General features: G+C 38.7%; 1 pseudogene; it reads left to right on the forward strand.

The window, feature by feature from the left end:
* Positions 1 to 3,452: 3,452 nt before the first annotated feature.
* The window catches only part of LOC130029576 (cytochrome P450 2C18-like), a 33,274-nt pseudogene continuing 9,121 nt past the window's right edge, over positions 3,453 to 27,605 (forward strand).

Raw genomic sequence — 27,605 nt, forward strand, 5'->3', positions numbered from 1 at the left:
GTTTTGTAGTTGGTGAAGGATAGGCGGGCATTACTAATGCTTTTCCCAGCTTCTGCCGCATCTACCAGTACTGCTGCTCTCCTGTTTTTGAGGTCATCCTTGATGGCTTCTCTGCACTGTTTTGCCAGTTCGGATGTTCGCAGAATAAATAGGAAGATGCAAATGCTTGGTGGAGAGGATATGCTTGTATTTTGACAAGAAAAGATACCCAACCTGTCCTTCAAAAGACCCAAGTCAGTGATCCATCAAGCATCACTGCACAGCTGGAGACTAATAAAGAAGTTTTACCCAGGAGGCAGGAAGAAGTTGTTTTCTTTTTTTAAAATTGAATCACTGTGAGATATAGTTACAAACCTGTTAATGACCAGATTTCAGTCATACAATGTTCCATCACCCATCCCTACACCAGTATACATTTCTCACCACCAGTGTCCCCATTATCCCTCCTGCCCCCCCCCAAACCTGTCTCCATGGCAGGTAATTTACCTCTCTCTCTCTCTTTCTCTCTCTCTCTCTTCTTTTGGGCATTATGGTTTGCAATACAGATACAGAGAGGTTATAATGTTTGTCCTTTTACGTACTTTAAGTATGCAGTTCTTGTCCAGAGTGATCATTTCCAACTGTCATTATTTTAGTAGTTTCTTGTTTATCTCAACTGCCTTCTCCCCCAGCACTTGGGGAGAAGCACTAGGTTGGAAGCACCAGACTTCTAACTGTGGACCAATCCTCCTGGTCCTTGTTTCTACTGTCCTGGGGTATTAGTATCATACTATGTTTTTAATTTTATATCCCACAAATGAGTGCAATCATTTTGTCTGCCCCTTTTCTTCTGACTCATTTCACTCAGTATGACACTCTCCATTCATTTATAAGCAAATTTCATGACTTCATTTTTCGTCACAGCTGTAGAGTTTCCATTGTGTAGATGTACCATAGTTTCTTAACCAGTTGTCTGTTTGGGGCACTTGGGTTGCTTCCAGATTCTGGCTATTATGAATAGTGCTGCAATGCACATAGAAGTGCAGATGGCATTTCTGCTATGTGTCTTTGTGCCCCCATAGTACATTTCAGAAGTGGTATTGCTGGGTCATATGGAAGCTAGATTTAGATTTTCTTTATGAATGCCCACATAATTTTCCAAATCAACTGAACCACAAACAAGGAATAAAAGTCCCTTTCTCTCTATCTCCACATCAGCACTGTTTGTTCTTGTTCTTTCTGATGTGTGCCAGTCTCTGTGGTGTGAGGGGATATCTCATGGATGTTTTAATTTGCATCTCCCTGATGATTAGTGATGTAGAGCATTTTTTCCTATTTCTTTTAGCCATTTGTATATCATTTTTGAGAAAGTTTTTGTTCATTTATTCTCTCTATTTTTTGATGGGGTTGAATTTTTTTGTTTGTAAAGTTCTACCAATGCCTTATATATCTTGGATATTAATCCCTGATCTGATAGGTACTGGGTAAACAGCTTTTTCTATTCCATGGGCTGTCTCTGTATCTTGGTCACTATTTGTTTTGAGGTGCAGACGTTTCTTAGTTTCATGTAGTCCCATTTGTTTATCTTTGCTTCCACTTGCTTGGTCAGTGGTCTTTCATCTTTAAAGATGCCTTGAGCTTCAATAGTAATGGAGATTCGAGGCTGAAAGAAAGAGTATTGATCCAGACCAATACTGATAAGACACCAACTACTATGTTTCTAGCTATAACTGATATTATGAACATAATGGTAAGATATGCTGGTGAGCATTGTACAGGGCTTTCTTCACTCACCACCAACTAAGCAGGTAGTAGAATGGGAGATATACCATCTTTGGAATTCACTAATGAAACCATAAGGATGCCATGTCCCTGGCATCAGAAAAAATAATGGAAAACGGGACATTTCTCAAAACTGTGCTCTGGATTTTTCCACTTTCCCAAGCTATTAAGGCTGTGGAGATCTTGTCTCTAACTAGTAAATCAGGTCTGGCTTCAGACCTATAAATATTACAGGAGATTTGCTCTTACAGATATTATTAGGCTTTTCTCTTTGATGGCTTGGACCTATGACTCAAAAAGATATATGATTTTCAAATATCTCCAGGCCAGATATGTTAACTTGTAAAGTCAAACCCTCTGACTTCTGGTTCTAGATTTTGGATACTATGGAACAATGAATAAGCAGAGTAGGTAGAGTTCTACTAACTACCCACCACGACGAGATAATTGATTGGAGACCTTTTGTTTTTTCCAGTGCAAGCAAAAATTAATTAAATTGAATAGGAAAATTGTTAGAGATTCTGAAATTGTGATTGCTGATTCCAACATGATTGTACTATGGAACATGGGAGAACTTTCTCCTCCAAAGCCCAGTATTCTAGAGAAGCCTCAATATCTGGAACTGTGGAAGTTTGTTGCAACTTTAAAACTCAGAAAAGGGTGGATGGGAAGTATCAAAATATTAGTAAAAGAACTCTGTTTGGCTTCAGTTTCACTGAAAATGACACTCATTTTATACAAGTTTGTGTGAAAATACTCTTCCTATCCATAGGAAAAGTAAGATTTGATAAAGTAAAACAAACCCTAGTCTTTGTCTTTTGCAGATTTTTCACTTGCTTAAATTCAAGCATTTCCTTGCCTTTGCTTACTTAAAGCCATGGATGACTGTTAAGCTTCCTAGGGCATTGCAGGACTCTCCTTCAACGTGCATTGTAGAAAGATTGTTAGAGAAGGTACTGAAAAGATCATGAAGGTTTATATCCATGCATATCTTTGGAATCATGGCATTAATGGCATTAATGGCCACCGCACCTGTTACTAGAACTGCCCTTCATCAGGGCATCCAAACTGCCCATTTTGTTGAGAACTGGCATTGAGACTACTTTATTATTAAGATAGTCAACAACAAATTGTTACAAAAACTGTTACCCAAATAGCGATTTGCAACAAGCAGCGCCTTTTTAAAGGGGATGAAATACAAAATTTTCAAAATAAAGCTGGCTTAATATGGAATTGGAATGTTACCCAGTTCTGCATTACTCCCAAAATTTAATAATGAACCACAGGATTTCTGAAAATTAATTAGAAAACGTTTGCTTAAATCAGGGAAATGCTTTTTATTATATAGAACATTTGCAACTTAAAATCTTTGATACATATTCTCATAAATTGCAAGTTCTTTCCCACTGAGATCTACTTGAAAGCTTGGTTGATGTTATAAAGAGTTTCAGTCCCCTAAAACATTTCTCATCCTGTATAGCAATTCTAACATTTCTTCTTTTAGTCATTATGTTTTCACTATTAGGTGCACTCTGGAGAAGCCACTGCAGAGTTTGCACCATCAACAGGACAGGGATTTCTGCCATCTTGAGGTTACTAGTAATTTTTTTACCATTATCACTGGGTCAAAGTCCACTCACAGAGCCTATAAAAGGCTCTATAACCAGCTTTTCTGAAAGGCAAACCGTGAATTAGCAGGAAGTGTTTTTCAAAGACCTTTAGAGTTCAGGTTAGCTTCTCTGAGTAAGAAGAGAAATCTCCAATGTATCCAGTTCTGTTGCTGGTGTTTTGTCTCTCCTGTTTGCTTCTCCTTTCACGCCTGAAACAGAATGCCAGTAAAGGAAAGCTTCCACCTGGCCCTACTCCTCTCCCAATTATTGGAAACATCTTACAAGTAGATGTTAAGAATATCAGCAAATCCCTGAGCAATGTGAGTATATTTTATGCTCCTTTAATGATTTGAAATGTAAGTAATTTACACAAAATTTTAAAGGTAAGATATACCACCACTTGCACCCTATTAAAATAGACTCACTGTCAACACTGTGATTCAAATTACTTCTAGTTATTCTAAAATTTATCTTGTGTTCTATTGTAACAGTAAACTGTTAAATAAACAGTAAACAGTAAACTGTTAAATAAAGGAAGGAGTTTGTGTGTAGAGAACCAATTGGGTTTTGTGTGTGTGTGTGTGTGTGTGTGTGTACGTTATCCTAAAATTGTTGTGCTACTTTTGACGGTGGTGATTTAAAAAATAAAAATAACACAATAATATCATTTTGGAGAAAGCACATATCTTATCAAATACTGACTTACCATTTGCTTTCTTTCCCAGCTCTCAAAAGTCTATGGCCCTGTGTTCACTGTGTATTTTGGTATGAAGCCTACTGTGGTACTGTATGGATAAGAAGCAGTGAAAGAAGCCCTAGTAGATATGGGAGAAGATTTTGCTGAAAGAAGTGATAACCCAGTAATTGGAAAACTTAATAAAGGACATGGTAGGTGGGGTGTGTTCAAGTGTTGCACTGATTTTGGGGATGACGGAGATGAAAGACAGGAATTTGTTGAACTCCAGCAAAATTTGACCAATTCACATCACCTCCTCTTCACCTACATTGTTTCTCCTTTTTCTGTCTTATCTCATAGTTGGAATAGTGTTCAATGTTGGAAAGTCATGGAAGGAAATCAGGCGCTTCTCTCTCATGACCCTACGGAATTTGGGGTTGGGGAAGAGGAGCATTGAGGAGCGAGTTCAAGAGGAAGCCCACTGCCTTGTGGAGGAGTTGAGAAAAACCAATGGTGAGATAATTATGTGTGCTCTTACTCGGGCCTGGAGGGCGTTTTCTGCTTTACCTCTGCCCTTGAAAAGTTGGAAAGGTCTCGGGTTCAGCTAACTACTTTAAGGATAGAAACTTTTTATCCTATGTGAAAAGAAGAATCTCATTTGTTTATTTGTTTGTTTGGGGGTCTCACTCAGCATTGTTTGGGGCTTACTCTGGATTCTGTGCTCAAGGATCACTCCTGATGTGTCTGCTTGCAATGCGAACACCTGCTACACTATCCCTCAGGACCTCTAAGGAAGGCATCTAAAGCAGACAGTCAATTGAGACTGGCACATGTGTGCACCTATGCCTCACTACACAGCACACCCATTGTCTTATACACAGTGTGGGTATGACATATGAAATGTTATTCAGTTCTCTACTCAATTCAGTTTTATTTCAATTTTTTAAAATTAATTTAATGTAGACAAAAGCCACAGCTATTGGTATAATTCCAGAATTTAAATAGATTAGATAACAAAGTTCTAATATTAAAATCAATAAGTATAAAAAATTGAATGTGAAAATTGTCATATTCCATCATAGGGTTTTTAAGTCCTTGTCAAAAGATTTAATAGGCTGGTTGTTGTTAGTGGAGCCTTCTGTGTTATTGTTTTTGTTTGTTGAGTTTAGTTGTCTTCTATATAATTTTCCCATCTAATTTGGTGTGCTCTTACTGGAACTTCAGTATCGAGGAATTAGGAAGTGAAGGAGGTTGCTTGCTCCAAGACCACTTGACTCAAGACTATGGCAATAAGCTCACAAGGTGGTATCTTTGAGATGTAGGCGTGGCTTCCAGGACTTTTGGCAGTTGGTGGGGGGGGGGGGAGAGGCAACATTATTCACAGTTTGGCAACTCTGCAGAGAGTATTAGTGAAGCAATAGAGTTGAACCTTTGGCATGGTTTCAGCAATGGGGTGTGAATCCTTCCGCTGGAGCTTCAGCATGGCAGGTACTCGAACTGCCCACTTCCAAGGGCAGACCTGAGTTTTCAACTATGAGGATTGGTGTTTCCATGAGTTTTAGCTTCTTAATTTACATCTCCTGGGAGATTTAGTTGGGAATCAGTCAAGCAGGGCTATTAAATATAGTGGTGGCTGTGGGACGTCCTGAATTAAGTTTTTAAACCATAAATCACAGAGAACAGTTTTGAGTCATTAAATGAAATAGTTAGGGAATTTTACGACAAGTTTAGAACATTTTACTAGGGAATACTTGTCAAGTGCACAAGGTAGAAATGATCTCAAGATACAGGAGACAAATATTTTCCTTAGTTGGACTATATTTGTATAATCAGTCTCATAGACATGCCTCATAGTTAACTCAGAGATCAGGTCTACAACTTGGGCTAATAATAATAATACCTTCTGTGGTTTGAAGCAAGTAAAAATATTGTGGTGCAATTCTCATTACAAGCCGTTTTTGTGCAAAGACAGCCAGTTTAAAATATATCAGCATTAATTACTCTTAATTATCAATGCCCTCTGTGCTTAAATGTGCTCTGCTTCATAATTCTATAATATATACACACTGCACAGCACTGCACTGTCCTCCCATTGTTCATCGATTTGCTTGAGAAAGCACCACTAGCGTCTCACAACAAATTGTGAGACTTGGTGTTACTGGTTTGGCATATTGAATACGTCATGGGTAGCTTGCCAGGCTTTGCCATGTGGGCGAAATACTCTTGGTAGCTTGCTGGGCTCTCCAAGAGGGGCAGAGGAATCGAACCCAGGTCAGTCATATTGGCGGCGTGCAAGGCAAACTCCTTACCCACACAAAGTTATAAAATGTTTTATTGCACTAGTCTTCAATCATTATCAGTAACTAACCTGGCTTGTCTAAGTGGACTTTGGCTTTGTTTTCACTTTGCTCGATCTTTGTGATTTCTCTAACGTTCAAAAGAGAAATTGATTTTTCAACACTCTACAATTTTTTGGTTTGTCTAGTAATGACACTGACACAAAGATTAACAGAGAAAATTACATTGGACTACTGACATCCAGGAACATAGAAACAACAGGCTAACAATGGTTAGGCAATGAGAAATTAGATGAGATGGGGAAAAGAGGGTACTTTTAAACTTCAAAAAAAAGGAAATTTATAGAAAGAAAAGAAAAGTATTTGGTTAAAAAATGTTTGTTGTACCATACAGAGATAAAGAGACACAGAGAAGAATTTGAACAAACAGGTCTTGCTAATATCCCCAGCCTAATCAGTCTAACTTCATATTATTTTGTTGTTGTATACATAGTAATTTCTCCTGAGAACAGTCCCTTAGCTAAATTCTGTTAGACATTTAAAGGATAAGAAAAGAAAAATCTTAAGTGGGCTGTTTTTAAAGTACTCAGCCAGGGGCTGGAGTGATAGTATAGCAGGTAGGGAGGTTGCTTTGCACAAGGCTGACCCGGGTTCTATTCCCAGCATCCCACGTGGTCCCCTGAGCACCGCCAGGAGTACTTCCTGAAGGCAAATCCAGGAGTAACTCCTGAGCATCGCCAGGAATACTTTCTATGGGCAGAGCCAGGAGTAACTCCTGAGCATCGCCAGGAGTACTTCCTGAGGGCAGAGCCAGGAGTAACTCCTGAGCATCACTGGGTGTGACCCAAAAAGGCAAAAATAAATAAATAAATAAATAAAGAACTCAGCTGAGCATAATACTTACTCTAAACAGACATATTTTGGAATACCAAATCTTGTTCCTCTTTGTAGTAGCTCATTGTATTCACTTGTATTCCAGTACTATTTACTTGTCTCACTGATTTCCAGCTCAGGTTATACATTTTATTGTTTGTGTGTGTGTTGTTGTTGTTTTTGGCCACACTCAGAAGAGCTCATGCTTATTTCTGGCTCTGTGCAAAGCAAACACCTACACCAGTTTTTTTCTAATCTAATTATAAATGAATCATTTAAAATCCCTAACCATGTACTCTTGCCTTTAATATTTGTGCCTAATTTTCTTTTTTTTTAATGTAGGAGTACTGCTATTTAATCAACCACTGATTAGATGATTGAATTGTGCATGAACTCCACCTTACTTTTTTTTCATTTTTTATAATTTTATTTATTGAATCACCGTGAGAGCAGTTACAAAGCTTTCGGGTCTAAGCCTCGGTCATACAATGAAACACCCGTACCTTCACCAGTGCCCATTCTCCACCCCCAACAACCCCAGTATACCCCCGTCCCACACCCTCCCCCTACCTGTGGGGCAGATGATTTCCACATTACTCTCTCTCGACTTTGATCACATCCAATATTTTGACACCAGACCCACCATTATTATTTGAGATTTTACCCCAACACTCAGATCTGCTAAAAAGGCAACAGTAGGCTAGGGGGAACAGGCCAAGGCATGAAACCTATTCCCACCTGGGTTGGTCCAGCACCAGTAACCTACTGCAGGAACCGGACGCATTTCTGCCAAAAGCCACTGGGTTTCGAGATTTGTTTCTGAGTCTCTGGGATCATGGCCATTAAGCAGTTTAATCAAGAACCAGAGAGGTCATGCCTCCAATTATATAACTGAGCCAGAGGTGGCTTGTGGGTGTGTTTCCCACATACCTAACTTATGACCATTTACTTTCTTGGGAAACTTTGCCCCAAGTTTTTGGGGTCTGACCAAAGGCACAGCAGCAATTTGGGGGTATCTGGAAGTCTGAAGGCACCATCAGGCTGCTGATGCTCTCACCTCACAGGTACAGATTGACCTGCTGGCAGCACCATACCCCCGCCTAATTTTCTATAGGTTTTTCGTACAGAAAATATTGAATACTGATTACTTTAGTTATTAAATTACTTAAGTGACTTCTTAAATGTCATTTTTTAAAATGTCCTATTAATTGAGGCACTTTTCTGAATGGGTAAAAATATAGGCAATGGTGATAAATTAAATATTTTAATTGTTTTTCTGTTAATGTTTATATTTTACTGTCAAATGGTATAAAATATAATTTTTATGTATTTTATAGAACATTATTTAGGTACCTGGGTCAAAATAGTTTACACTGATTTAACATAAAGTGACCTTTCAGTTTTATACATGTTGGTATTTTTCTTGTTAAGGGAATTTTTAGGGAATATTTTATTTTAAAGTTTCATTTTTTTTGTTTACTTGTCATCTAAAAGACCGTGTTTCATGAGCGATAGCACAGTGGTAGGGCGTTTGCCTTGCACACAGTCAACATGGCCGACCCGAGTTCGATTCCTCCACCCCTCTCGGAGAGCCCGGCAAGCTACCGAGGGTATCTCGCCCGCACAGCAGAGCCTGGCAAGCTCCCCGTGACGTATTCGATATGCCAGACACAGTAACAACAAAGTCTCCAATGGAGACGTTACTGGGCCCGCTCGAGCAAATCGATTTTAATTATATTTTAAAATATTCTCTGATTTTTAGCTTCACCTTGTGACCCCACCTTTATCCTGGGATGTGCTCCATGCAATGTGATCTGCTCCATTATTTTACAGAATCGCTTTGATTATAGAGATCAAGATTTTCTAAACTTGATGAAAATATTGAATGAAAATATTGAAATTCTTAGCTCTCCATGGACTCAGGTGAGGCCATAATTCATTTTTACTTAGGAATTATTTTGTTCTTTTATCCAAGATTGCAAATCTCTAGATATACTAAGCTGAGAAGTAAATATGTGAACCTCACAGCCCTGCAGAGCTTAGCTCTTGATTGCTCATCTGTGAAATATGGCCTTGTCCCAGCAGTCCTCTTAGCACAGTAGGCAGAGCATCAATCTCATAATATGGCTTTCCCCTGAAAATATTGGCAAAAAATGCTCAGAGTATTTTCAGAATAAAGAACTGGAATTAAATACTCTTGAGTTTGTCCAGTGCTTTTCTCACTAAAGTTCAAATCTATAAAGTACTTTGGTAACTTCCCCAAAACATGTCCATTGCATTAAGTGTTCCTTTACACTCATTAAAAGAGTTCAGTTACCTACAAATATTGTCTTTCAACACTGAATAACACTTTCATCACATTAGATGCAAAAATATCTGTATTTGTGGAAGAAGACAATGTTCTTTCACTGTCACTGTCACTGTCCCCCCATTGTTCATCAATTTGCTTGAACTGGCCCAGTAACATCTCCATTGTGAGACTTGTTGCTACTGTATTTGGCATATTGAATACGTAACAGGTAGCCTGCCAGGCTTTGCTGTGCAGGCAAGATACTCTCAGTAGCTAGCTGGGCTCTCTGAGAGGGGCAGAGGAATTGAACCCAACTCAGCCAGGCCAGCTGCGCGCAAGGTAAATGCACTACCACTATGCTATCAGGGAGTACTATTGTAGTGATGTGTTAAGCTTCAAGAGTTCGCTTACCTACAAATACTGTCTTTCAACACTGTATAACACTTTCATCACATTAGATGCAAAAATATCTGTATTTGGGGAAGAGGACGATATTCTTTCAGGGAGTTCTATTGTACTGATGTCTTAAGCTTCAAGTGACTTTCTAACTAACAAAATAATTGGGTTTTTTATTGAAGGGATGGCAAGGAAAATCATGGTCTCACTCTGTATTGAGCTGATGTATCTGTACTCTGCCTCAAAGATAGTGATGTTATTTCAAAGAAATCTCACTATTCTATTGCATAGTTTCTATATATGTAGAATATTTAGATAGTATCTTCTGTTGAGATATTTCACAGTATCTTAAAGACATTTGCATTTCTAAAACACTAATTTTGTATCTGAAGCTAGTAGAAACAGCAGGATTTTTTTTCACTGCCCAAACTTCCTTTTTCTTTGGTGTCATTTAATATGTGTTCATTTGTGGATGTGCAGAGACAGTCATTTAATATGTGTTCATTTGTGGAGGTAAGATGTTTGCCTTCCAAACAACTGATCTAGGTCATTATGCGGCACCACATATGATTTTCCAGTCTTGCCAGGAGTGATCCCTGAGCACAGAACCAGGAATAAGCCAGGAGTATTACAGCATGTGGCCCCCAAAACAAAACAAAAGTAAAATAAAATATGTAAATCTACCTCCTGAGCACAGAGGTAGGAATAGCCCCCAGTGTATTTCTTGAGTGTTGTCTAAAACCCACAAAACGTGAATTCTAGTACTTTCAATATTTTAAGAGTTTATGAAAGATTTAATCTATACATGAGAGAATTTATAGGATTCTTGAATTGCATAAACATTACATATGAGTGAAAGGCATGATTATCAGATTGTTGACCTGGTTAAAAATGATTTCTACCAAATCATCTATTGCATAAAAATAGCAGCTATTTAAAAAATAAATATTTTCTTTCAATACAAAGACTCTTATTTAAATTTATAATGCAGTTCCTAACCAGGCTTGGTGTTTCTGTGTAGATTTTTAAGTGTTCACTATTTAATAAAATTGTTTTCTCTTCTAGCTCTGCCATTCTTTTCCTATTCTCCTTGATTACTTCCCAGGGATTTGTAGCAAGTTTTATGAAAATATTTCTTATTGTAAAAGATATTTTATGGAGAAAATGGCACAACATCAAGCATCTTTGGACATTGATAATCCTCGAGACTTTATTGATTGTTTCCTCATCAAAATGGAGCAGGTAAGATGTTAGTGAAAGTTCAATTACTTGATTGTTAGTGCACTTTTGACACTTTGTGGTTTGTTGAATAGTTCTTCATTTATCAGGGATCTCTCAATAATTGCACAAATAATGCCGTCAAGTGCTTTCATATGTATTATACGCATGAATCTACACTAATAATTAGGGAAGATGCAAATTAAATTGTTAAAAAATAAATAGAATATTTAGTCCTGTTCTATGGTAACTAGTAATTCACTTAAGATGTGAGAAAAGACCCCCGATCCCAACTCCGGACCCAGAAACCCAGCCGCCACCACCGACCCCCGGGCAGGAGCAGCTCCAGCGTCTCCAGTCACTTCTGCAGGAAGCGCCTGGTCCATGTAGTCGCCGCCCCCACCAACAGGTCTATGGACTAGCATCTGGACTGGCTGGGGTCGTGGCCATTACTGTAGGGGCGTGGCCTCCATTTAAAGTGGGTGTGGCCTCACCAAAGTGGGCGTGGCCTTCTACAGTTGGGTGGCCGCCAAAGCGGCCACAGTTATATTTCCCACCCTGAGCACTCTAGACCCTCACCCCAGCCCTAGTCACCTAAATCTGTGGGGAAAAATTCTGGCCACCTACACTAGAATACAATAATAATCCACTGGCCTACTCCAATTCTAACAAAAGACCAATACGCAATAGAAGCTACATAAACTCAATACTAAAAGAATACCTCCTACAAACCTTCGCTAGATGCCCATCATAAGCCAAAGAAAAATGCCAGAGCAGATGCTCAGACCCTAGAAAGAGAGAAGGGTATCAACTATGGACTGGCCCTATCCAGAATCCTATCCCACAATAAGAGTGAACAGTGCTAGTGAATTCCAGGGTTTTATCACTAGACAAACAACATGAAGAAATAACGCAAATCTCCACCACAAGGTGAAGACGAAGAAAAGATCCCCGAATCCTCAACCGGGATGACCTACTAATATGCTCTCTCCGATAAAGAACTCCAAGATGAAATGCAGAGGATATTCAAGGACCTACTCAAAGAATCAATGGACGAGATATCCAGAAAACTAAAAGAAGAAATGAAAGAAACAATAGAAAGGTTAGTCGAGAAAATGCAGGAAGAAATGAGAGCAGAAACAAAAAAGCTACAAAAAGAAGAGTCACAGATAAAGGACTCGGTAGATGGAATTAAAAACTCAGTAAGTGCCCTTAGCAATAGGATAAGTGCAGCTGAAGAGAGGATCAGTGAGTTTGAAGATTAGCAACAGAAATCCCATAGGGAAAAACAAGCAATGGTAAAAGATCTCAAAATGGCCCTTAGGAGAAACAGACACCTAGGGGATGACGCCAAGAGGAACAACATTAGAATCATTGGAGTACCAGAAGGGCAGGGAGGTAACCCCAATGAAAACGCCACACTCAAAGAAATCATCGCTGAAAAGTTCCCAGAGTTAAAGAATGCAGACATACAGATCCAAGGAGCCAGAAGGGTGCCAGCAAAAAAGAGATCCTAATAAAACCACTCCAAGGCATATCATAGTCAGAACGATGGATGCTGTGGACAGAGACACAATACTATAAGCACCAAGGTCAAAGAAGGAAATTACATTCAAAGGAGCACCCCTTAGATTTACAGCAGACCTATCAGAGGAAACCCCCCAAGCCCGAAGGCAATGGTGGGCTATAGTAAAAAAAACTCAATGAAATGAATGCCTCACTAAGAATACTTTATCCAGCTAAACTCTCACTCAAACTCGATGAACTGTACACCATTTTGTAGATAAACAACAGTTCAGGAACTTCATAGACTCAAAACCAAAGCTAAAAGAAGTGTTAAAGGGGCTCCTATTTTCTTTTTCCCAAGAATTGCTTTAGCTATTTGTGGGGGCTTATTGTTCCATATGAATTTCAGGAGTGTTTGCTCTGTTTCTTTGAAGAATGTCATGGGTATCCTTACAGGGATTGCATTGAATTTGCACAATGCTTTGGGAAGTATTGCCATTTTGGCAATGTTAACTCTCCCAACCCATGAGCAGGGAATATCTTTCCATTTTCTCATGTCCTCTTTTATTTCCTGAAGCAGCGTTTTGTAGTTTTCTTTGTACTTCCTTAGTTAAGCTGATTCCTAGGTACTGGATTTTCTGGGGCACAATTGTGAACGGGATTTTTTTTTCATATCGCTTTCTTCTCTCACACTGTTTGCGTATAGGAAAGCCATGGACTTTGAGGTATTGATTTTATAGCCTGCAACTTTACTATACAAGTTTATTGTTTCTAGGAGTTTCTTGGTGGAGGTTATAGGGTTCTCTAAGTATAGTATCATGTCATCTGCGAATAGTTAGGGATTGATTTCTTCCTTTCCTACCTGAATGCCCTTAATATATTTTTCTTGCCTGATCGCTATTGCAAGTACTTCCAGTACTATATTGAACAGCACTGGAGAGAGTGGGCATCCTTGTCTCGTCCCTGATCTCAAGGGGAAGGCTCTCAGTTTTCCCCCATTGAGGATGATGCTTGCTGTAGGCTTGTGGTAGATGGCTTTAACTCTGTTGAGGAAAGTACCTTTATACCCATTTTGGCTAGGTTTTTCATCATAAAGGGGTGCTGGATCTTGTCAAATGCTTTCTCTGCATCTATTGATATGATCATATGCTTTTTATCTTTTCTTTTGTTGATATGATGGATTATGTTGATTAATTTCTGAACGTTAAACCGTCCTTGCATCCCTGGGATAAATCCTACTTGGTCATGGTGTATGATCTTTCTGATGTGTCATTGGATTCCATTTGCTAGTAGTTTGTTGAGGATCTTTGCATCTGTGTTTGTCAGGGATATCGACCTGTAATTCTCTTTCTTTGTGGTATCTCTGTCTGCTTTTGGTATCAGAGTAATATTTGCTTCGTAGAAACTGTTCAGAAGTGTTTTGATAGTTAAATTTCGTGGAAAAGCTTAAAGAGGATTGGGAGTAAGTACTCTTTAAAGATTTGGAAGAATTCACTAGTGAATCCTTCCAGGCCGGGACTTTTGTGCTTGGGGAGAATTTTTATTACCATTTCAATTTCCTTTATGGTGATAGGTCTGTTCAGGTATTCCAGGTCTTCTTGGTTCAACCTTGGGAGTATATACCAGAGAGTCAAAAATGTATAGTCGAAGTGACATCTGCACTTATTTGTTCATTGCAGCATTCTTTACAATAGCCAGCATTTGGAAAAAACCTGAGTGCCCAAGAACAGATGACTGGTTAAAGAAACTTTGGTACCTCTACACAATGGAGTACAATGTAGCTGTTAGAAAAGATGAAGTCATGAAATTTACATACAAATGGTACTACATGGAAAGTATCATGCTAGGCGAAATGAGTCAGAAAGAGAGGGATAGACATAGAAAGATTGCATTCATCTGGGGAACATAAAGTAACAAAATAGGAGATTAATACCCAAGAATAGCCGAGATCAGTACCAGGAGGATTACACGATGGCTTAGAGGCCAGCCGGGCATTCTAGGGGAAAGGGAAGCTCAGATAGAGAATGGAGCACCAAATAAAGGGTGTTTGGAGGATCCTCCCAGGACAGGAGATGCATGTTGAAAATAGACTATGAACCGAACATAATTGCGACTCAATGACTCTTTTGCAGACCACAACACCCAAAAGGAGAGAGAGAACAAAGGGGAATTCCCTGCCACAGAGGCAGGGTGGAATGGGGAGGATGGGGGTGGAAGGGATACTGGGATCCATGACGGTGGAAAATGGGCACTGTTGGAGGGATTTGATCATTGTATAATTAAAACCCAAGCACAAAAATTTGTAAGTCTACAACTGAACCTCATGGTATTTCACTATAAAAATTATTTAAAAAAAGAAAGAATGTCCTTGAGATATAAAATTTCAGTTCAAAGTTTAAAAACAAAAAAGGGGGGAGGGTCCTGTAGGATAAGAAGGAAAACACTTAGAAACACAACCAACCCCTACATAAACATGGCGCAAAGTCCCATGACAATAATCTCTCTTAATGTCAAAGTTCTAAATGCACCAATCAAGAGACACAGGGTGGCAAAATGGATCCAGAAACAGAAACCAACATTCTGCTCTCTACAAGAAACTCATCTGAACAAACAGAGCAAACACAGACTCAAAGTAAAAGGATGGAAAACAATCCTGCAAGCAAACAGCTCCCTCAATAAAGCTGTGGTGGCCATACTAGTATCCGACAACATCTATTTCACGTTGAAAAAGATTAGAAGGGACAGCGAAGGCCACTTTCTATTCATCAAGGGATACATACAACAGGAAGAAATTAGACTCTTAAATGTATACGCACCTAACGAGGGAACAGCTAAATACTTAAAAGAACTGCTAACAGATTTTAAGGAGGACATTACTAGCAACACAATAGTAGCTGGAGACTTCAGCATCGCCCTTTCACCTCTGGATAGATCAACAAGAACAAAGCTCAGCAAGGAAGCATTGGCTTTGAAAGAAGAAATAGAAGAGAAAGGACTTATAGACTCGTAAAGGTTTTTACACCCCAAAAAACATAGAATACACATTCTTCTCCAGTGCGCACGGAACATTTTCCAAAATAGACCATGTGCTAGGCCACAAAACATACCTCAGTAGAATCAGGAAGATAGAAATAGTAGTAACAATCTTTTTGGACCACGATGCACTGAGAATAGAAGTGAATCACACATAGACACGGAAAACCAAATCGAACACCTGGAAATTAAACAACTCAATGCTAAGCAATGAATGGGTCAGGAAGGAAATTAAGGATGAAATAAAAAGATACCTGGAAACAAATGAGAATGAAAATACGAACTGCCAGAACTTATGGAATGCAGTGAAAGCAGTATTAAGGGAAAAATTTATAGCTCTGCAAGCATATCTCAGGACAGTAGAAAGGATGCACATAAACAATTTGACTTCACAGCTCAAGATCGTAGAAAAGGATCAACAGAAGGAGCCCAAAGTAGGCAGAAAGAAAGAGATCATAAAACTTAGAGCAGAAATCAATGACATGGAAACCAAAGAAACAATCTAAAAATCAATGAAACTAAGAGTTGGTTCTTCGACAAAATAAATAAGATAGATAAACCACTAGCAACACTCACAAAGAAACAGAGGGAGAGAACACTAATAAACCAAATAAGAAATGAGAATGGGACTATCACAGCAGAAACCAAAGAAATTCAAAAGATCATCAGAGGCTACTTTGAAAGTCTGTCTGCCATGAAACAAGAGAACCTAGAAGAAATGGATAAATTCCTGGATTACTATTATCTCCTGAAGCTGAATCAAGAAGATATAGAGTACCTGAATAGACCCATTAACATCAAGGAAATTGAAACTGTAATCAAAAGTCTTCCCAAAAACAAAAGCCCAGGTCCAGATGGATTCACTAGCAAATTTTCCCAAACATTTAAAGAGGATTTATTGCCAGTTCATCTCAAGTTTTTCCAGGAAATTGAAAAAACAGAAATTCTCCCAAACAGTTTCTCTGAAGCCCATTATTTCCCTAATACCAAAAGGAAACAAAGACACCACAAAAAGAAAACCACAGGCCTAATATCCCTGATGAACACGGATGCAAAGATTCTCAACAAAATGCTAACAAATAGAATTCAACAACTCATCAAAAAGATCATACACCATGACCAAGTGGGATTCATCCCGGGGAATGCAAGGATGGTTCAACATTCGGAAATCAATCAACATAATTCATCATATCAAGAAAAGAAAAGATAAAAATATATAATGATATCAATAGATGCAGAGAAAGCACTTCACAAGATCCAGCACCGTTTTATGATGAAAACCCTTGCCAAATTGGGGATAGAGGGGACTTTCCTCAATATAGTTAAAGCCATCTACCACAAGCCTACAGCAAGCATCATCCTCAATGGGGGAAAACTGAGAGTCTTCCCCTTGAGATCAGGGACGAGACAAGGATGCCCACTCTCTCCACTACTGTTCAATATAATACTGGAAGTACTTGGGGCAATTGCGATTAGGCAAGAAAAAGATATTAAGGGCATTCAGGAAGGAAAGGAAGAAATCAAGCTCTCACTATTCACAGATGATATGATACTATACTTAGAGAACCCTATAACCTCCACCAAGAAACTCCTAGAAACAATAGACTTGTATAGTAAAGTTGCAGGCTATAAAATCAATACCCAAAAGTCCATGGCTTTCCTATATGCAAATAGTGAGAGAAAAGAAAACGACATGAAGAAAACAATACCGTTCACAACTGTGCCACAGAAATTCAACTACCTAGGAATTAGCTTAACTAAAGAAGTAAAGGACCTATACAAAGAAAACTACAAAACGCTGCTTCAGGAAATAAAAGAGGACACAAGGAAATGGAAAAATATCCCGTTCATGGATCGGGAGAATTAACATTGTCAAAATGGCAATACTTCCCAAAGCATTGTACAAATTCAATGCGATCCCTATTACGATACCCATGACATTCTTCGAAGAAATGGAGCAAACACTCCTGAAATTTATATGGAACAATAAGCCCCCACGAATAGCTAAAGCAATTCTTGGGAAAAAGGAAATGGGAGGAATCAATCTCCCTAACTTCAAACTCTACTATAAAGCAATAATAATTAAAACAGCATGGTACTGGAACAAAAGCAGTACAGCAGACCAATGAAACAGAGTTGAATATACTGACATCTCCCCCCAAGCATATGATCATCTAATCTTTGATAACGGAGCAAGAAATGTGGAGTAAAGAAAGCCTTTTTAACAAATGGTGCTGGCAAAACTGGACGGCTACATGCAAAAAAATGGGCTCAGATCTCTGCCTAACACCATGTACAAAAGTAAGATCAAAATGGATTAAAGACCTCAATATCAGACCAGAATCCATAAGGTACATTGAAGACAAAGTCAGCAAAACCCTCCATGATATTGAAGCTAATGGTGTCTTCAAAGATGTCACGCCACTGGCTAAGCAAGTGAAAACAGAGATAGACAAATGGAACTATCTTAAACTAAGAAGCTTCTGCACCTCAAAAGAAACAGTGATCAAAAGGGAGTTGGGAGGATCCTCCCAGGATGGGAGAAGCATGCTGAAAGTAGACTATAGACCAAACATGATTGCCACTCAATGCCTCTCTTGCAAACCACAGGACGCAAAAGGAGAGAGAGAGAGAACAAAAGGGAATACCCTGCCACAGAGGCAGGGTGGTATGGAGGGGGTGGGGTGTGGGAGGGATGCTGGGACCCATGGTGGTGGAGGATGGATGCTAGTGGAGGGATTTGTACTTGATCATTGTATAACTGAAACCCAAGGACAAAAAGTTTTAAGTCTATAACTATCTCATGGTGTCTCACAAAAAAAAAAAATGAGAAAACAAAAAAAAAGAAGTGAGAAAATAATACTCAAGTAAAATGGATACAATTACAGAAAAATTGGAAGTTACAAAATATCAGGTTATAATATGAAGATACACATAATTATTATATACGATGTTTAAGGAAAGATTAAGGAGGTCTCAGGATGATGGCCTTCTTCTACAGCTGGTGATTACAGATATGTCAATAATGCATATAACATACAGAGCTCTATGCTTGGATAATGTAGATAGAAATAAAATTACTTGAATATAAAATAGAAAGAATTTGATATGGAAAAGGAGGGTTGTGTTTGAAAACATGATATGGAGGAGGAAGGTTATTTGAAAACATTTGTTGAAAAGATGATTTTTCCCACATGAAAGAAAAATTATAATACCTGGTCAAAAATCAGTTGATGGAAATCTAAGAAATTATATTTTGAATCTAAACAACTAGTCTTAATTACTAGATCACTTGATCACTTGACATCCCATTGCTCTTCGATTTGCTTGAGCGGGTGCCAATAACATCTCCATTCGTCCCTGTCGCGTGCAAGTGTAGCTCAATGGCATCTGCTCGTTCTAGGAACATGAAGAGCCTGAAACTGATTGTTCAGGGTCTTGACAAAGAAGTCTGACCATCTCATAGGTGGGCGGCCACAAGATCTTTGAATGTCCCATGAAATCCAGTCAGTAACGGCTCTAGTCCAGCAGTCGTCTCCAAATCTCAAAATGTGTCCAGTCCATCTGATTTTTGACGCCTTGGCAAACGAGACAACATCCCTGATTCTTGACTGTAGATGGAGGTTGGAACTACGGATTCTTTCTCTCATTTGAGTGAAGCGTGATACTCCAAGCATAGCTCTTTCGATTCCTCTTTTGGAGACCTGAATAGCGTTCTCATCCTCTTTTTGTATGGCCCAAGTCTCTGAGGCATATGTTAATGCAGGAAGAACAGTGGAATCGAAGAGATGTGCCCAGAGCCGGAGGTTCTTCATCCTCTTAGCTAGGCTATCTCTCTCTTGGTGTTCCTCCCACAATCATGGAGGTGCTGAACCAGTTGATCATATTCCTCGTCAATGTTGTCAACGACGGCATCTTCCAATGTTGCCACAATAGTGCCAAAGAGCTCCCAGTTGGTGATCGTTCTGGGAGTTCTCTTCTTAAACTTTGCAGCCCTTTCTCCCCGCTCCATAAAGTAGAATTTTGCACAAAGGAGACAGTGGTCCAATCCCATTTGGAATTTTGGGACAACAGCGACATCGTCAGGCAAAACTGTCGATTGAAGATGATGTGGTCAATTTCATTGTGGAACCGTCCACCGGGAGACTCCCAGGTCCAACATTTAGATTCAGCCTTCTGGAACTGTGAGTTACCATGGGTGGTTTTGGTCGACATGATGAACTCAGACAGTCTCTCACCCTGTTCTAGGCCATGGGTCCTGATGTGGAGTTATTTGGCTGATCTTCTCAGTCCTATCTTGGCATTAAAATCACCGACAATGATCTTGTAAAAGGTGTGGTCTTCCTTATAGAACTTCTCCAGCTCCATGTAGAACTTCTCAATTTCTCCTTCATCATAATTGGATGTTGTTGTGTAGACAATGAAGATAGAAACTGCTGGCAGTGAGCCACATCTATTCAAGTGTAATCATCCCATCCGGTTCAGGTTGTTGGGCATATGAATGAATCAATGCTCATAGCCAAGTTCATGTTGACAAGGACAGCAACACATCCGACGCTTCTTCTGTTGCATATTCCAAGGAACAGTTCTTCTCCAGTGTCGAAAACAGCGTGATGTGATTGATGCCTTCTTGTCTCAGTCAGACCAATGATGTCGTACTGATCTTTTGCACTTGTACCATCATGTTCTCGATATATGCATCTGATCCCAGCGTACGTGAATTGAAAGTACAGACAGTCATTTTTGTCTTTCTTCATTTTGACAGCCTACTTCAACCTCTCCTTCCTCATCCTTCTTAATGCTGCCATATTGGTGGCTCTTTCAGTGTCAGGGGAATGAGACCCATTGTATTTACTGGTTTTGACATATCGAATATGCCATGGATAGCTTGTCAGACTCTGCCGTGCAGGCATGATATTCTCGGTAGCTTGCCAGGCTCTCTGAGAGGGATAGAGGCTTTTAGGGCAGCCTCTAATCGCCCTTGCAGGTGTTCCTATGGTTCAAACCATATTTGAATCCTATCAAATATGGTGCGGCAATCCTGGAAGATGGGTGTTAAGTGTCTTATGATGTGTCCAGAAAGCATCCTGGAGCAAGCTGGGTAATTACTAGCTTTATAGAAATTTGAAATTGAACTGTTAATCTTGTCTGTTATTTATCTTGGTTATTATTCTGGGCCCATTGAATTTCCACGTGCACTGTAGAACTGTAGCACTGTCCTCTCTTTGTTCATTGATTTGCTAGAGTGGGCCAAAACAAATTGCGAGGCTTGTTGTTACTGTTTTTGGCATATCGAATACACCACAGGTAGCTTGCCAGGCTTTGCTGTGCGGGCGAGATACTCTTGGTACCTTGCCAGACTTTCCGAGAGGGGCGGAGGAATCGAACCCGGGTCAGCCTCATGCAAGCAAGGTAATTTTTATTAAATAAAACTTACTTTTAAAGTAAGTTTTGGTTGGAGCGATAGCACAGCGGGTAGGGCATTCTCCTTACAAGCGGCCAACATGGCCGACCCGAATTCAATTCCTCCGCCCCTCTTGGAGAGCCCGGCAAGCTACCGAGAGTATTCGATATGCCAGACACAGTAACAACAAAGTCTCCAATGGAGACATTACTGGGCCCACTCAAGCAAATCGACGATCAACGGGAGGGCCTTTGCCTTTACCTTTACCTTACTTTTAAAGATTTGAGAGGAGGGCCGGAGTGATAATACAGTGGGGAGGGTGTTTTCCTTGCTCAGCGCCGACATGGGTTCAATCCCCAGCATCCCACATAGTCCCCCAAGCACAATCAGGGCTAATTCCTGAGTGTAGAGCCAGTAATAACCCTTGACCCCTGAGCATCGCAGGGTCTGGTCCCCCCCCCAAAAAAAAGATATGAGTGGAGGAAAAAAGAGTAATTTTTTTAAGGGAGAACTTAGGCTTCTCCAGAATGGAAATAGTACAGCCCTACCCACTGCTTTGGTCCCTAAAAGCTATTTTTGTAGGGGTATTTTGTTATTTTGTTGCTTTATTTATATTACAGATGTGAATGAAAGCATCTAGCATTTATCTCTCACTTTCTGTCTTATTTTACTTTGCATATTTACAGGAAGATTTTATCATGCCCAACGACAACATAATTTCATCATTTTAATAGCTAAGTAGTAATTTATTTAATATATAAAACACAACTACTCTTTCAAATGATTTATTCATAGACATTAAGGTTCCTTTCATGTTTGACTATTATGAATAATGTTATAGTCAATGTAGAGATGTATAAGTCTTTTGGCTGCTTTCATATTCTTCAAATAAATAGAAGTAGAAATTGTATACTATATAGTTTTTCCATCTTCAGTTTTTAGAAGAATACTCATACCATTTTCTATAGAGTTACCTACCAAACCATGCATGAGTTTGTTTTTTCCATACCTTTGTCAACCTTTATTTCTAGTCTTTTCAAAATATAGATCATCTCACAGGGTTTAAGGTGATAAAAATTTGGATTGATTTTTAAAAATTTTATTAGAGTTAAGGACTTTTATGGTATTTATATACAACATTACTACATTACTACATGTCACCATCACCAAAGTGCCCATGACCCTCCATGACTGTCTTTATGCTTCTTCTAGTCCTGTTTAATTCCTCCCCTCCAAACTATTTGGTAATTTGTTCTGTATTCCAATTTCAATTTTTGTCATTGTTTAGTACTTATTTTCAGACTTATTCTCTAATTTTGACTCTCTATATCCACAGATAAGTGAGATCATCTGGTATTTGTTTTCTCCCTTTGACTTACTTTAACATGATACCCTACATTTCCATCGAAGTTGTAGCAAATAACATGATTTCATCTTTTCTTATAGCTACATTGTATTCTATTGTGTGTGTATATATATATACATATATATCACAACTTGCTTGATCATCTATAGTTGAATATTTGAGTTATTTTATTATTTATTTTTTTATTTTATAAAGTAGTTCACAATATTTGATTGCATTTAATATTCAAACACCAATCCCACCATTACACCTTCTCACCACCATATTTAGGATATTTTCATCCTGAACCCCAACCTTTGCCCTAAAGCAGAACCGAAATAATTTATTTTGTATTGTTTATTATGAAAAAACCACTGAAAATGCTAGAAAAAAGTTTCCTTAGAGAAAAGAGGGGGCCATTAAGCCCTTCTATAATAGATCATTACTTTGTTGTTAAAGGTTGAGCCTTGTGTGCATATATATAAATATATATAATATATAATATACATATATGTGTGTACATGTATATGCACTGCAGCACTGTCCCCCGTTGTTCATCAATTTGCTCGAGCGGGCACCAGTAACATCTCACAACAAATTGTGAGACTTGTTGTTACTGTTTTTGGCATATCAAATATGTCATGGGTAGCTTGCCAGACTTTGCCGTGTGGGCGAGATACTCTTGGTAGCTGCTGGGTTCTCCAAGAAGGGCAGAGGAATCGAACCCAGGTTGGACACGTGCAAGGAAAACGCCCTACCCACTGTGCTATAGCTCCAGCATATATATATATATATATATATATATATATCTGTAAAAAAAATTTCCCTCTAAGATTGGTTGCCTCCTACTTTGAACCCCATCAAATGTGATGCAGTACTCTTGGAGTATGGGTGGTGTGAGGTATGAGTTGTCGGGAATCCAGAAATACGTTCATTTCTGGATGAGGCTCGGCTTGAGCATGTGGAGAGGGGCCGTGAGCATGGCAGCGGTTGAGTTCTGGAGATTTTTGGCTGACAGGGATGGATCCCTTGGGTGGGGAGAGGTCTCACCTCCCTCTCTAGGGCGCCCCAAATGAAGCAGCCTGGTGTCAGGTCCGGTAGCGTGGTTATGGTGAGTGTTTCCCTTCCAGGAGAGAAGGACATGAAACTCTGAATCATGGCTGATGACAGGATTATCTGGCGCCTTTGAGTTATTTTCATAGTTTTGCAGAAGGTGTTAAATAATGATCTGTTTTCATTTGTCATTTTCCCCTGTGGATATACAACTGTCCCAGCACCATTTGTTCAAGAAACTTTCTTCTTCATTGTATGGTCTTACTCTTTTGTTATATATTAACTGTCTATATGTACTGGTGCTTATTTTCAGACTCACAATTATATTCCATATCCTATGTCTATTTTTGTTCAATATCTTAATTTTTATTATTTGTGATTCTTTGTAATGTAGTTTGAGTTAGTGTCATATGATAGCTCCATATTTTTCCCCATAGAATTCTTTGTCTGTTCACAGTATTTGTGGTTCCACATAAATGTCACCAAAACTTATAAATGGTAAATCACTGTATCCCTGTCACTGTCACTGTCATCCCATTGCTCATTGATTGCTCGAGCAGGCCCCAGTAATGTCTCCATTCAGCCCTGTCGCGTGCTAGAGTGGCCCAGTGGCGTCTGCTCACTCCAGGAACATGAAGAGAACGTTGCTGTTGTTACTGTTTTTGGCATATCAAATACATCATGAATAGCTCGCAAGGCTCTGCTGTACAGGCGGGATATTACATACAAATGTTACTTCTTCTATTTTCTTAAAATGTTGTTAGGATTTTGATGGATATTATGCTGAATCTGTAAACTGTATTAGGTAAGATGGACAGTTTAACATTATAAGACTTTAATATATTGATTTTGTAGCCTGTCACTTTATTATATTCATTAGTTATTTCTACTTAGATTTAACATACTCTTTTTAAAAAAGTTTTTATTGAATCATGATGAGATACAGTTACAAAGCTTTCATGTTTGAGTTTCAGTCATACAATGATTGAACACCCATGCCTCCACCAGCGCACATTTTCTACCACCAATGTTCCCAGTATCTACACCCCCCATCACAACCCTCCCCCTGCCTCTATGGCAGACAGTTTTCCCCCATACTCTCTCTACATACTCTTTATAGTTGTCTATGTCTGGATTTTTTTATGGAGGAAGTGTGGTGCTTAGGCCACATATAACTGTAGCTCAGGGCTTACTCCTCTGTACTCAGGAATCGCTCCTGAAGGTGCTCAGGATCCAACCTGAGGATCCAACCCAGGTTAGCAGCAGGCAAGGCAAGCACCCTACCTGCTCTATTATCCTTATAATCCTGGTTTTCTGTTTATGATATTGCACTTTTCAGTATCTGAAACTATTAGTTTATCTTTTTATTATCAATCTCAGCTTGTTTATGCAATTTAATGATTATCTCTAGCTTTTTATATTTAAGACATTTATTTTGCTTGAGCGGGCCCAGTAACGTCTCCATTGGAGACTTTGTTGTTACTGTGTCTGGCATATCGAATACTCTCGGTAGCTTGCCGGGCTCTCCGAGAGGGGCGGAGGAATCGAACTCGGGTCGGCCATGTTGGCCGCGTGCAAGGCAAACGCCCTACCCGCTGTGCTATCACTCCAGCATTTATTTAAAACATTTATATTCTTATTTATATTCATATTGAGCATATTTTAGACATTTATTCAAAGTATTTTCTTGTAAATTCAATTTCTGGGCTTACTCAAGAATTTTGTGTCAATTTAAATTTTCAGCTATGAATGGTCATACACTTCTGTCTTTTTTTTAAAAAATTATGCTCTTTATCTGTTGGTAATAGATCGTTTAAATATTATTGTAATAAGGTACCTTGACAAATAAGACTTTTCTCTCTTGGAATTACATTGTTGCTTACTAAACATTTGTTTAGGAGTTTTCTGTATTATTTTTGCCAATAGTTTTTTTTCTCATCTGTGTAGATACTTAAATCTCTGGTTATCTCTTTGACCAGTGCCCTTATAGAGAGTTGCCCTTAAATGCCTAGATGTTTGCATCCTTGATGAAAGCCAGTGGAAAAGTTTCTTAAGGCTGTTGGGATTGAAACCATAGCTACTCTCGGTGCCACCCTTTCAGTGATCAGAGCACAAGTCCAGTGCTGAAGATTCTATCCTTTTGCCACTTTGGGACCATTATCTGACACTGATTTAAGCACTGCATTGTGTACCTTAGCTGATCAAAACATCCATGACGAACATCCAGTTCAGCTTTTTCTGGTAATTAATAGTATACTTGTCTACAATTAAGAGTAAGTTTACTATGAGTAGATTTATTATTATTCTCACAAGTACTGGATTTATTCACCTCCCATTCAGGGACTATAATGGTGTTAACATAGTTTAATACAGTGACCCTGGAATATCAGAATCAAATGTCTTCCACTATTCTTCATCCACACAGAGTATTTTATAATAAGCCTTAATTAACAATTGATTCCTCTCACCCAAGATGATATCTACTATGCTCTTCCATATTCGTTTGGGATAAGAAGGTAAGCATAGAGAAAATAGCATGCTCAATTCTCCTTATTTCTCACTGATGAATATTATGTTTCATGACACATCTAACTGTGAAAAAAATCTAAAAAACAGAACTTCTAAGTGAGCAAGGGACTAGATCCTGGGAAATGACATTCCAGTCATCTGATCTACTGTATTTTATCATCCCATATGGTAATATTTTCTAAAATATAACTGAAATCTCATATGTTGGTTTAATTTTATAGTAGACACTATATTGGATCAGCTATAATTCTGGAAAATTATTTCTCAAATAATCTTATCAAAATCTTTTTAGGAAAAACAGAGTCAAGAGCTGATATTTACTTTAGAAAGTTTGGTGATGACAATACTTGATCTAATTGGAGCTGGGACAGAGACAACAAGCAGCACACTGAAATATGCTTTGCTTCTGCTGCTAAAGCACCCAGATGTCACAGGTATCACCAGCATGGTAGACTGGGAGAATTTCAGAAACATCTTGATAGACACAGCAAAGGCACACAGAGAGTCCTGTTTTTCTCTGAAAAACTTCATTTTTCAATTGTCTGACTACTTGCTTAATCTTCTCAAATATAATAAAAAGGAAATAATGGAAATCTTTGTATAATATGAGAACATAATTGGGACAAATTAAATCATAGTAGGCAGTAAACAATGAAAAAAGAAAACAAACAGTGATTGGACTTCATGGGCAGTTATCTGTGACAGGATATCCATCTTGAATTGGCGAGAGCTACATATTTGTTTTCATATGAAAGAGATTAGCCTGAACAGTACATGTATTATTATTTTTTTATATTTTTTCTTTTTTCCAGTGACGCTCAGGGGTTACTCCTGACTCTGCACTCAAGAATTACTCCTGGCAGTGCTTGGGAGACCATATGGAATGCTGGGGATTGAAACCGGGTCAGCCACGTGCAAGGCAAACACTCTACCCACTGTACTATTGCTCTGGCCCCTGAACAGCACATGTATTATTAGAGATCTCTCCTGTACTGATAATGCACTGTCCAGAAGTTAGGGAATAGAAATTATCCATCTTAAAGCACAGATAGAAATTTTAGAAATCTATTTCATGTCTTAAATAATTTCCATAGACAGGAAAGTATTGTTAAAGATTATATTTACAATAATAATCTTCAGGTTTGTTTTTACAACTTAACATTGATCTACATTTTTGTGGAATTTCAGGAACTTAGCTTTACTCACCCATATGGTCTACATGATCTATATGCAAGTAGGTGTCAGCACATCCACAATTTCCTTAAAAAGATCTCGCATATGTGGGATTTAAAAAAGAAACACAGTAAGGAAACAACAAGTGATCAAAGTCATTATAACCGTAGATTTTGTCTGTATGAGTTTATGTGAGAAGGGTGGTAGGAGGAACCCTTGGGACATTGGAAGGAAGTGGTCTCTCTGGTGATGGGTATGGTGTTGAAGTGATGTATGCATTAAAAATATAATTGACAGTATTCTACATCCTGGTGTAAGGATAAAAATGACTAAAGTTAAAGAAGTGTAGAAAGTGTAGAAAGATTAAAAAATACTGAACTTTTAGCAGGTTTCTTAAACATATAACATATATCTGCAATTGGGGCTAGAGCAATAGCACAG

Source organism: Sorex fumeus, unplaced genomic scaffold (genome assembly GCF_029834395.1).
Source record: "Sorex fumeus unplaced genomic scaffold, SorFum_2.1 ptg000043l, whole genome shotgun sequence".
Classification (NCBI taxonomy): Eukaryota; Metazoa; Chordata; class Mammalia; order Eulipotyphla; family Soricidae; genus Sorex; species Sorex fumeus.